Source organism: Lacerta agilis, chromosome 9 (genome assembly GCF_009819535.1).
Source record: "Lacerta agilis isolate rLacAgi1 chromosome 9, rLacAgi1.pri, whole genome shotgun sequence".
Lineage (NCBI taxonomy): Eukaryota > Metazoa > Chordata > Lepidosauria > Squamata > Lacertidae > Lacerta > Lacerta agilis.
Window position 1 is genome coordinate 71,197,612 of NC_046320.1, and position 13,310 is coordinate 71,210,921.

The following is a 13,310-nucleotide window of genomic DNA, read 5'->3' on the forward strand; positions in this document are numbered from 1 at the left end:
GGATGTCTGGCTCAAGGTCAGCAACCACACTACCTGGGGTGTATGAGACCTCCATATCTTTCTGGTATAATTCCTCTGTGTATTCTTGCCACCTCTTCTTGACGTCTTCTGATTTTGTTAGGTCCTTTCCACTTTTGTCCTTAATTGTGGTAATCTTTGTACGAAATGTTCCTTTCATATTTCCAATTTTCTTGAACAGATCTCTGGTTTTTCCCATTCTGTTATTTTCCTCCATTGCTCGTTTAGAAAGGCCCTCTTGTCTCTCCTTGCTATTCTTTGGAAATCTGCATTCAATTTCCTGTATCTTTCACTATCTCCTTCGCATTTTGCTTGCCTTCTCTCCCCCGCTATTTGTAAGGCCTCATTGGACAGCCACTTTGCTTTCTTGCATTTCTTTTTCATTGGGATGGTTTTCCTTGCTGCCTCCTGTATAATGTTACGAGCCTCCATCCACAGTTCTTCAGGCACTCTATCCACCAAATCTAAATCCTTAAACCTGTATTATGGTAGGCAAACTCTGCCAGTCCCAGCTTGTCCACCCAGTCCTCCTGCTGATAATTAACACAACAGCGGAGGTACTGTCGATACAACTCTTCATTGGTTTGTGGGTGTCTTGCTGAGGTCAGGCACACCTCTACGTCCAACAGCTTCATCATCTTCCTCCCAAACTGTGAAGTGAATTGTGTTCCTCTATCTGAAATAACTCTCAACGGCAACCCGTGCAGCTTAAACTCGTGGGCTACAAATATTAATTTTCAGTTATTCAAATTCAATATAAAACATTTTATCAATATCAAATTACACTTACAATTTACACACACACACACACACACACACCAATTATAAAGCCAATTATACATTTTGTGTGACTTCCGACCCGCTGTATTTCTAGGTATAATGACTTTATTTCTTCCTGCTTCTGATTCTTAATTAACCCAATTACATTCAGTCTTGATCTTAATCCCTTATCAACAGCTACAAAATTTTTGACTTCTATTCGAATCAACACATTTAATTAAAAAAAATTCCTGCAAGTGGAGTTCTGTATCCCAAATATTTCATGTGTGTGATGTTTATCTTATTGATCACATGTCAAACAATTTTCTTCCAATGTTTTAAAGAAATTAGTTTTCCTTTCATTAGGAGCATAGATTCCAACTAAAATGATTGATTTCCCCATCTAGACTCACTTTAATCACCAGCATTCTACCTTCTTCAACTTTATATATAAGTTTAGGATCTGATTTGGGATTGACATACATCACTACCCCTCTTTTTTGTTTTATCAGAAGAGATAAATGGAAGAACCAGACCAGAGGTCAGCAAACTTTTTCAGCAGGGACCTGGTCCACTGTCCCTCAGACCTTGTGGGACGATATTTTTTTGGGGGAAATGAACGAATTCCTATGCCCCACAAATAACCCAGAAATGCATTTTAAATAAAAGCACACATTCTACTCATGTAAAATCACCAGGCAGGCCCCACAAATAACCCAGAGATGCATTTTAAATAAAAGGACACATTCTACTCATGTAAAAATACCCCTGAAGATATGGGAAAATAATATCTGGGATACGGCAGTGCCTGAGAGTCTCATGAAACACAGGAGGGCAATTCAAGGCATGACAAAAAGAAATTTAGACCCCTTTCTTTAACTATTTTAATGTCCAAAATCAAGACCTTGTTATAGCAGCCACTAAATTTTCTCAGTGAAAAGGTTACATAAATATGTTTGAACACTGAACATGTAAGCTTATGTCTAAAATTAATGGATATAACAAACACTATTACTTTTACTGCTAGATAAGTGTTTAATGGTTTGTTGTTGTTATTATTATTATTATTATTATTATTATTATTATTATTATTATTATTATTATTATTCCCCAGTCACCAGGCTATGTTTCCCCAGCTACTCTGGGCGGCTTCCAGCAGAATATAAAAACATAATATAAGTCAAGTGTTAAAAACTGTCAGGATATCATTACACGCAGAGCTGCAAAAGCTGGAGCAGCGAGGCCAGCGTGACTATGTGTCTGTTTTTATCCTGGGAGAAAGCCACCAGTCCTATCCGCTTTCTCACACATGTGATGTTATTGTACTTTACTTTCACTTCTGGCTTGAGAGATGCTGGACACGCAGATGCACAGCTCTGACTTACTGAGCTGGCAAGCAGAGACATACTCTGCATCTTAGCTACAATAAAATAGTTTAGCCTTAATGGCTTGTGTGTGTTGTTCTTCACTCTGGGGAACAATCGCATATCAATGTGCCCCTGGACTCGAGTAGCCAGGAGTGCACCCAGGCTTCGTCCCTACCTGGGGGGTCAGTCTCACAACTTGCCCCAGCGGGACGTATGCTGACATTGGTAGCAGAGGATGGTTCCGGAGATGTTGGACCTCTGACTGATGGTTTCTCCTGTTGCTGTCTACCGGGGAGAAAGCAGCCGAAAACAGCATTCCTGAGTTCCAGCTGAAGCAGGCCGTTTCCCGCTGTGAGAAGGAGTAAGCTGTAATGGAGCTGTGAGTAACCGGACTGATTTACGAGGCAATAAACCTCTGAAGGCTAGGTTTGTTTGCTTGGACAATTAAGTGCTTTCTGAAATCAGAGAGTTAAAGCCTTTTTCTCCACAATGGCAAAAGAGCAGAAGCAGAACAGCTCATTGTGTCCGTTGCTTACTGATGAGAATTATCAGACCTGGAGAGTTGAAATGGAGGCAGTGCTCACAAGGCAAAATTTGCTTGATGTCGTGATTAATGCCCCTCCACTGTTGCCTGGTCCACGTTGGGTGAACAGGGACCAACAGGCAAAAGCAACTTTAGTTTTGCATCTAGATACATCTCAGTTAATTCACGTGAGGGATTTGCCTCACGCTAATGATTTTTGGATTGCTTTACAAGCTGAACATTTAAGAATTGCAGCTGGAAGCTCAATGCTGCATTTTCAGCGTCTCACAAACCTTCACCTAAAAAAGGGAGACAATTTGCGTTCGCATCTTAATCAGATGAAGGAGTTAAGAAGGGAACTGGCACAGCGTAATGTGCAACTGAATGAAGATGTGTTTTGTTTCATGGTTTTAAACAGCCTACATCAGTGCTGTCAAATACCACGTTTTTCCCGGGAATCTCCCGTATTTTAAAGTGTTTCCTGCTCCTATCCCTTATTTTTTATTTCCCTTAAAAATCCCATTTTTATTGGAAGCGGTTCCTCCCCTGCTGGCCAGGGACTGTGAAAACCTTGCCTACTTGGAGAGAAAAGAAAACCTCAAAGCAAGCGGGAGCCATTTCCCGCGCTTACAGGGGGTTGTATTCGTCCCCCGATCAACCCCTATCCATTGCCGCCGAGCCCCTCAGCCAGCCAATAGGGTTAGCTGGTGGGCGGAGCCTGGCTGCCTTTGAGCAGCTGCTTCCTAATCAGACAAGAAGACGATTGGGCTCCATGGAGCACGTGGCTGCCCTCCTCTTTGCTGGCTGCCTGCTTCTCCCGGCTGCCGGCACGTTCAAACAGCTGTTGTGCCTCCTGTAGCAGATAGATCGGAGATAACACAGATCTCAGTCACTTAGCCTGCTTGTCGGGAGGGCAGAGGATTCAGAATCTTCATTGCTACCCCTCTGTTTTGTATCTGTGGGGGGTGCTTCCTGTTGTCTCCTCCTTTGCTGGGTTGTTGAGGGTTGCCAGGACAACCGCGAGGCCGATCACAGGCTGAATTCCAAGGCTTTGCTAAGTGACAGAATAATACATTTTTTAAATTGGCTTTTGTGCACTTTAAAAACGTTTGCTTGCTCCCTGCTTAAGGTTTCAATTGGGATTGCCTTGTCCAGTGTCCTGGTCTCTAGAGGTTTTAAAAAGAAACCATTATTTTGTGCATGCACAAAGCTCATACCAAGAACAAACTTAGTTGGTCTCTAATGTGCTACTGGAAGGATTTGTTTGTTTGTTTCAACTATGGCAGACCAATGGCTACCTACCTGTTCCTAGATTTGTGTTCCCTGATTTGTGTTTATGAGGACCATTTTGCTCCATGTGCACAACTCTTTGTTTACCTTGGATGCTGCTGGCTTGCTGCAGCACTGCATAGCAGCCTTAGCCTTACAAGACTGAAGGGCCATAAGCTTTGCAGCTTTAGTGTATTATTTTATAATTTCATCATACTTTCCTTGATTTTTCCTCAGTGGTTGTTCCTAATAAACCTAGCATTTTGTTAAGTTCCACAGACTACTCTTTTTCTTAGTTGCCTGTGATTTTGCATTTAATTTAGTTTGGCTTGCTGCATTTGCTTGCAGGGTGTTATGTCTCCTTTGTGTTGCTATAAGAATTTCAAGGTGTTTCTCTGCAAGAAGGGAGGAGGTGGAAAAAACCTTCCCATTGCCTCAGGAATTAAGTAATTACCATCTCAAAGGAAAAACAACTTCCAACAAGTTAAATGCCAGATTCCTGGGAAATTTCTCTTAAAAGGCCACTTCCTTAACAGAAGTGATTTTAGGCAATATTGATATGGAGTAGATAGTTGTGCATCTTGTGTGTGTGTGTGTGTGTGTGTGTCTAGGTGGACCACACCGTGTCGCAGGTGAACGGAAAAAGCCTAAAATTGACCGGGTCTGGAACTGTTTTTCTTCAGAGTCACCAGCTGACTATAAACAATGTCTTATATGTGCCAGAGATTGCCTTTAATCTTCTCAGTGTATCACAGCTTACCAAGAAAGGGTTCGAGTTCACAATGTTAAAAGAACTGTGCACAATTTCTAAGGATGGAGAAGATATCCTTACAGCTCAGAAGAACAAAGATGGACTATACTTACTATCTTTTGCTTCTACTGACTGTTGTTTTGATGTTGTTGACTCTTCTTTTGCAGGTGCTGCTAAGTCCAAGAAGACTACCATACAGCCATGCAGAGAAAAAGTCACAAAATGTTTCCAGCGGGTGTCTGCTGATGTAATAGGGCCTTTGCCACAATCTAGAGGCGGAGCTAAATATTATTTATTGCCGTCTGACCATTTTTCTAGATTCTCGTGGATTTACACTATGGAGAGTCCGCAGCAGGTCTTGGCCAAGTTCACTGAATTTTGTGCTAAGATAGATTTCATGCATGATGGCAAAATTGAATGTTTGTGTACTAATCAATTACCAGTGTTTGATTCACAGGAGTTCCAGGACTTCCTAGGTCAACATTGCATTCGGCTCAAAGTTGCTGTAAGCCAATCATCATGGAATAATGATTTGTGTGTTAAAATTAACACAGAGTTGCATGAAGGTATGCATGCACAATTGCTTAGTGCACAGCTGTCTGAAAAGAATTGGGCTGAGAGTCTATCTGCCTTCACATATTCTTGGGTCAGGAAAGTTCCAAAAGGAATGGAATGCTCACCTTATGAGATACTATTTCAAAGAAAGCCTTTTGTTGAGCATCTTAAGGTTTTTGGTTCTCAGATTTGGGTGGAATCACTTGAAGGTACGACCACCCAAGGCATCTTTATGGGCTATGAGAAAGGTCAATACAGAGTTCTATTGCCTTCCTCTAACATAGTAATTCTTGCCCGAGAGGTAGAACCTACTGCAAAGCCTGAGACACAGATTCTCCAAAGCTTTCCCATTGATGTCAATACACATGAGCATTCAGACACTAACAGTAGCAGTGCAAGCTTAACCACAGCTAGTTCCGACACAGTTGACACTGTCATTGAAAGAGGAGCTCATGCTATGTCCAGGCCATCAACAGAAGATGATGTGCTAGAATCCTTAGAGGCACTGTTTACTGTTGGAAAGAGTTCTCCTAAAAGTCCTGTTCAGGAGAAACTCAGCAAAGAAGATCTACATCTTATGCGTAAATCAGAGAGAGTTACAAAGGGTCAGGTGCCCAAAAGGTACTCTAAAGAGTTTGCAATCTCAGCCGTTGCAAATGTAGCTGTAGTTTGCACTCAAAACAGAGACACTCAGGCTCAATTCACAGATGTGAAAAAGCCACAACAACAGGTTGCAAAGTTCAACACTGTTCCTGCCAACAAAGACAGAGCAAGTGCTCTGGTCCCCTGGAGAATCAGTAACCAAAGGCTCCAACTGGTAAAACCAGTCTCAGAGAGTTCCAAGAATGGAACAAAGGTGACAGGGTCCTACCATGTAAATGATAACTGTTTGTTTGCTTCTCTTAATGATGCCTTAGCTTTTGCCGCTCTTTCATTGTCTAATATTGGGGGAGTATGTCAGGATATTATTACACGCCGAGCTGCAAAAGCTGCAGCAGCGAGGCTGACGTGACTATGTATCTGTTTTTATCCTGTGTGAAAGCCACCAGTCCTATCCGCATTCTCACACATGTGATGTTATTGTACTTTACTTTCACTTCTGGCTCGAGAGATGCTGGACATGCAGACGCACAGCTCTGACTTATTGAGCTGGCAAGCAGAGACATACTCTGCATCTTATCTACAATAAAATAGTTTAGCCTTAATGGCTTGTGTGTGTTGTTCTTCACGCTGGGGAGCAATCACATATCAATGTGCCCCTGGACTCGAGTAGCCAGGAGTGCACCCATGGTTATGAGGGGTTTCTAGCATATGAAGCTTAAAGGTAAAGATAAAGGTACTCCTGACTGTTAGGTCCAATCACAGATGACTCTAGGGTTGCAGCGCTCATCTTGCTCTATAGGCCGAGGGAGCCGGCGTTTGTCTGCAGACAGTTTCCGGGTCATGTGGTCAGCATGACTATGAAGCTTATCAGACTCCAATTCAGAGTTTGTGCAGATTTATCTTTCCATTCAAGTACACTTCTCTATGAGTTACCCTGTCTTGAAAGTCAGTTGCATGCAGGGCCTTTTCCATCTGGAACTCACTGTAACTCAGTTCTGACACCTCTCAGGTGGACACAATTATAAGAGAGCAAGGGAAGTGTTCATGGTCAGTTCTAGTACCTTTTGAGTGTGGAAAAATAGCACTGGTGGCATGTACATTTTGATGATGATACAATCAGTAAACGTATACTGAACATGTTGAAATTTGACTGCTTCTGTTCCTTTTCTTTGTGCTTTAAATTTGCAAATGAAGATTTACACTAATGCACTTTGCCATATTTCATGACAGAAGTGTTCAGATAGGAAAAAGTATTGGAGTATGAGGAGTAAGGATTATTCTAGTACTACTAGTATGAGGAATAAGGATTATTCTGATATGCTTTGAAGGTAAAGTATGTACCCGGCCTAAATAAAAAATAAAACTAATAACTTTTTTGGGTGAGGGGAAGGTAGGATAACAAATCTGAAATAATTATTTTCCTGGATTTATGCTTTATATGGAATGCTGATTGGATATGATCAGCAGCCAATCAGGAAATGGTATAGCCTAAATGGGAAGAGTTCTGGAATGCCTGACATCAGAAAGGTGGTGGTTCTTAGCAGTGGGAGGATGAAACAACCCTAAGAAGAAATTAGAGAAATTATTGTTCCATGACAACACCAAGGTATCCAAACAGAAAGAGGTCTGATGGGTGGAACACTTTCCTTACAAGCTATGTAAGGGTCTCATTCCAGGACAGAAAGATCACGAAGAGGGAAAATGATAAAGAATTTTTTTAAACTACAGATGATTTTTCTCTTTTAAATACTAGAACTCAGGGTCATCCAATGAAACTGAGTGGTGGTGCAATCTAGGGCTGTGTACAGGTGCTGTCTTGCCAGCGTCCCCTACTGGCTCTTTGGCCAATAGCAACCACCAGGCAAGCAAGAGTTTCTTTGGATTCCACTGGACGGAGACTCTTAGGTAGAGACAAACTTCAATTAATTGGTTAACATTAGCAAATAAATTGATCAGCAACGTAGAATGGAGTCTAATATAAAGCCAACAGCAACTGGAATAAACTACAAAACTACAAAAGATCTTAGGCAACAAGAATCATAATGCAGATAGAATAGGTTCAGTTCTTCTTCCCCAGCCAATGGAGATCTGGAAGGCTTCTGGGACATGGAGCATAGAACAATGTATCAAGATCTCCCTGGCTCCTTCAGCTACTGGTCCTTATATAGTCTACAGTCAAAGTCGTATTCCAAGCTGGCAACAGATCTAATTCATGATGTAATTTCATTCCCATCCTTTGATCTGGCCTGGGAGTCGGCACATGTGGGCATGAGCCTTCATTTGCATTCTTTATCTCTGCAGTTCAAAGTAAGGTTGCTTTCCTTGTTCCCAACTGGTTCCTCTTTCCTTCCCCCATGCAGGCAGGTGCTTGATAGCTGGCCAAGCCATGAAGTTGCTTTCACTTCTTCTCAAACAGGCGTGTTCCTTATATTAAAGCTACAGCTACATTGCAAACCAGGAACACCACTTTCACTGGCAATACAGGTGCCCTGCTCTGATTCATGGGTCCAGTTTGTCAATCCAGATCCAGATTATGTACCAGAAAATACAAGTCTTTGGAAAACCCATTTGTAGCTCAGATGGCTTTGAAACGGGATTAGACAACAGCCCTCTTCTTTCTTTCTTTAAGCCGCAGCATCAAATGCCAAGCTAGGTCTTTGCAAAAAGAAAACAAAATGGCACAACTGGAGAGCCTAGGTAACAGCTTCCCTCTGCTTCTTTTCCAGGCCCAACAAATGGTCTCCAAATCTTGATAGACTCAATTGGATTTATATGCATCCAACTGAGACCGGATCTAGTACTCCATCTTTTCTGATGATCAGGAGGTAGTTATAGAATTAAATGTATGTACCTTCCTTAAAAGGTGAGGAACATGCCCTCCAGATGTTAGTGGTCTACTCCTGTCATCCCCAACCATTGACCATGATGCCTGTGATGGAGGGATCTGGCACCCAGAAACATCTGAAGACCTCATAGATCCCACACGATCTATTAAATAGTGAACATCTCATAATGTATTGTGGGGAAGCCACTTTCAGCCTGAGGGGCACTTTTCATCACAGCCCTCGGTGGTGGCTCGTCGAAATGCCTTCTATGCAAAGCGGCAAGCCCCTGGGGAAACCATAACGGGGTTTGTGACCTCCCTCCGCCAAGCCGCTCAGTTCTGCAACTTCTCAGAGTTGGAGAACATGCTGCATGACTGCCTTGTTGGTGGCCTGAGGGACGAGAAGCTGCAATGACACCTCTATGCCAAGAAGGACCTAACATTCCAGGTCGCCCTGGAGGAGGCCCTGGCAACAGAAGCCACCGAGAGGTCGATGTAAGAGGCACGGCCGAGCGTGCCGTCCCAACCAAGGGTCCACCACGAGGACCTCATCGACGACTCAGGATCAGATAGAGTTGAGGTGCACAGAGTACAGCGGCGCACTCAAGCAGTGCACACACCACAGCTGCCTCAACCAGAAGGAGGGAACTGCGCAAGCTGCGGGGAGAATCACGAGAGGAGGGCCTGCCGTTTCCGCAATGCAGAGTGCAGGCAGTGCAGAAAATCAGGCCACATCGCCCGGGTGTGTCGGGCTCGGCCCATCCGACGCCAAGCATCAGATGACCGCCCCAAGAGCCCCAGGTCCCGGGGCCCAACGCACCAAGGCAACTCGACAGAGACCACGGATTACCAGGTATACCAGTTGCCCCACCCCAACATTGAGAAAATTTATGTAGAGGTACAGATAGAGGGGGCCCCGTGCCGCATGGAGCTGGACACAGGTTCAACCCTATCCATAATCTCAGCACGGACCTTAAGGAAACTGTGCCCTAATGGGGGTCCCAAACTCAGGCCGGCCCCATTCACCCTCTGGGACTTCCAGAAACGTAAGGTCCCCACAATGGGGGTGGGGACCTTCAGGGTGCAATATCGAGGGCGGACACGGCACCTGGACTTGCTCGTGGTCAAGGGCTCCTACGTTAGCTTACTGGGATTGGCATGGTTTGGACCACTGGGGCTAGCCGTCACCGGGGTGAACCGCACTAGCTTACAAGTGGATGTGGATGCCATATGCAAGGAGTTTCCGGCAGTTTTCGATGGGAAATTGGGACAGCATACGGCCCCCCATTGCCCTACAGCTGGACCCCGCAGTACGAGCTGTCAGGCTCAAGGCCCGCCGGGTCCCGTTCGCCCTGAAACCCCGTATAGACGAGGAATTGGACCGGCTCGTGGAGCAAGGAGTGCTGGAGCCTGTGCCTAATGCCACCTGGGAAACCCCGATCGTCACACCCTTCAAGCCTAATGGTTCGGTCCACATCTGCGCAGACTACAAATGTACCATAAACAAGGCCCTCATGGCCCACGCATACCCAGTGCCAGTGGTCAGCCATGTCCTCACCACCCTGGCTGGGTCAAAATTTTTTGGCAAGCTGGACTTGGCCCAAGCCTATCAACAGCTGCCAGTAGATGAAGCCACAGCAGAGGCACAGACAATTGTGACGCACAAGGGAGCGTTCAAGGTAAAGCGGCTGCAATTCGGTGTCAGCGTGGCACCAGGCATATTCCAGAATCCAATGGACTCGCTCCTTAAAGGGATTCCTGGCATCACCCCCTTCTTCGATGATGTGTTGATTGCTGGGCCCACGGCAGAGGAGTTTGAGGACCACCTTCGTACCGTTCTGCACCGTTTCCAGATGGCGGGTCCCAAGGTGAAGCGGGAAAAGTGTCTACTAGGAGCGCCTCAGGTGGACTTTCTGGGATTTATGGTGGATGCAGAAGGGGTCCACCCGACTGGGGACAAGGTACGGGCCATTTGTGATGCCCCAGCGCCCAAGGGCAAAACTGAACTTCAGGCCTTCTTGGGGCTATTGAACTTTTACCATGCCTTCCTTCCCCATAAGGCGGCAGTAGGAGAGCCCCTACACAGACTCCTGGACAAGCGGGCCCCTTGGGTGTGGGGCCAGCGCCAGGAGGCCGCATTCCAGGCTTTCAAGGACTTGCTCGTCTCAAACTCGGTCTTGGCACACTTCGACAAGAGGCTGCCGGTGGTGCTAGCATGCGACGCCTCACCCTACGGCATCGGCACTGTCCTTGGACACCAGCTCCCAGATGGAAGAGAGGTGCCAGTGGCATACTTTCCCCAGACACTCACCGCAGCTGAGCGGAACTACTTGCAAATCGACAAGGAAGGTCTGGCAATCGTGAAGGGAGTAAAAAAAAATCCATGATTTCTTGTACGGGCTGCCCTTTACCGTGGTGACTGATCACAAGCCGTTGCTTGGTTTGTTTGCCCCCGAAAAGCAGACCCCCCAAGTGCTGTCTCCTCGCGTCCTCAGGTGGTCAATTTTCCTTGCCGGCTACCAGTATGCGCTGATTCACTGCCCTGGGAAAGCGATGGGCCACGCAGACGCCCTCAGCAGGCTACCACTACCAGAAACAGGCCCCGACCCAGCACCCGCACAAGAGGTTATGAGCCTGGAGCTGCTTCCCGACCGCCCTATTCAGGCACAAGAAGTTGCACACCATTCCAAGAAAGATAGGGTCATCTCCCGGGTCCTGGACTGGGTGTGGAGGGGATGGCCCAGCAGCAGCCCCGGGCCAGAATTCGCTGGCTACACAACCCGTAAACGTGAACTGTCGGCCCACAAGGGGTGCCTGTTATGGGGAAGCAGGGTCGTCGTTCCTGAGCCCCTTCGCAAAAGGGTCCTTACAGCCCTACACGAGACACACCCAGGGGTAGTGAGAATGAAGGCCCTCGCCAGGAGTTATGTATGGTGGCCAGGGATTGACGGAGAGATAGAGACCTGGGTCAAACACTGCCAGGCCTGCCAAGAATCCCGCCCAGATCCCCCAAGGGCCCCAGTCCAGTCCTGGGAGTCCGCCTGAGCACCATGGTCACGCCTGCACATGGACTTCGCGTGCCCCTTCCAGGGGAAAACATTCTTCATAGTGGTGGACTCCTACACCAAATGGCTGGAAATCGCACTGGTACCATCCACTTCTACGTCCGCAGCCATCCGGGTACTACGCAGGCTGTTTGCAACCCATGGACTCCCTGACACTCTCGTCTCAGACAACGGAACCGCATTTATGTCAGAAGAATTCCAGACCTTCACAGCGCAGAATGCCATCTGCCACATCCGCTCAGCACCATTCCACCGTGCCACCAATGGCCAAGCAGAGCGCATGGTGCGGACCACCAAGGACACCCTACGCCGCATGACGCAAGGGGACTGGGAGTACCGCCTTGCCATGTTCCTTCTAGCACAACACAGCACCCCCAGCTCAACAACTGGCCGAAGCCCCGCTGAACTACTAATGGGCCGGCGCCTCGCAATCAGACTGGATCGCCTCCACCCCGACAGAGCTCAGGATGAGGTAGTGATGGGTGAAGGCAGGAACCCCCGGACCTTTGTGGCCCAGGATCCAGTGTACGCAAAGAATTTTGGGGCAGGCCCGGCATGGGTACCCGCCACAGTCACCAGGGTGACGGGCCCCGTGTCATACGAGGTGCTAACAGAGGGGGGGGGCAATGCTGGCGCCGCCACTGCGACCAGCTACGGCGACGATTCCCAGCAGATAACCAGGAGGAGGACAGGTCAGAGGAGTCCCAAGGGAACAGTGGGGCATTCAGACCCGTAGAGCAGGAGGGGCCGGCAGGGGAGGCAGAATCAGTAAATACTGAGAGGACCCGCGAGGCCGAAAGGGCACCGGAACCTGAGCCATGACAGAGCGAGCTGGTTGAGCCAGACCAAACAGCCCCATCACAACCAGAAGCCTCGGAACACGAGCCAGAACCAGAACCCCTGACCAGGGAACAGCACAGGCCACAACGCACACGTAGGCGGCCAGCGTACCTTGAGGACTATGGATGCAACCTCCCAGGCAGGACTGGAACTTTGAGGGGAGGGGTGTTATGTACTGAGTTGAATAGGATCCAAACTGCAGCAGGCTGATTGGTCCTAGAACAATAGGATTGAGATTGCAGCAGTCTGACTGGTCCCAGAACAATAGGATTGAGATTGCAGCAGTCTGATTGGTCCGCAGGAGCCACCCAATCCAGCTCCAGGTGGAAGTGAATCCACACTCCGATTGGCATGCAGGAGTATCCCGGAATTAGCCAATCACGTGGGGCCCATTGTGTAAATAGTGTATATAAAGCAAACGTTTTGGGGAAACTGTATTCCTCACTACTATGAGCTGAATAAAGAGCATGAAAGTCACACTGGACTCCGAGTATCTTTCAACAAGTCTCTGGGACACCCTGGGCAATTCCCTTTCCTGGTTGCCATTCTCAGCTCCTTTCCAAACTAATCCTCATTTTCTGAGGGAGAACCTCCATTCCTGATCCAATCCACCCTGTCCTCTGCTAAGGCTCCAGTCCCATGAAGGAAAGTGCTTGGGGAAAACAGACTGAAAAGGATAAGGCTATGGCCAAAGTGGGTGGATCCAGAGCCTACCTAAATATTGAGATATATGCAG

At 47.0% G+C, this 13,310-nt stretch overlaps 1 pseudogene; it reads left to right on the forward strand.

The window, feature by feature from the left end:
- Positions 1-9,015: 9,015 nt before the first annotated feature.
- Positions 9,016-12,400, forward strand: LOC117052623 (annotated as a pseudogene).
- Positions 12,401-13,310: the final 910 nt, after the last annotated feature.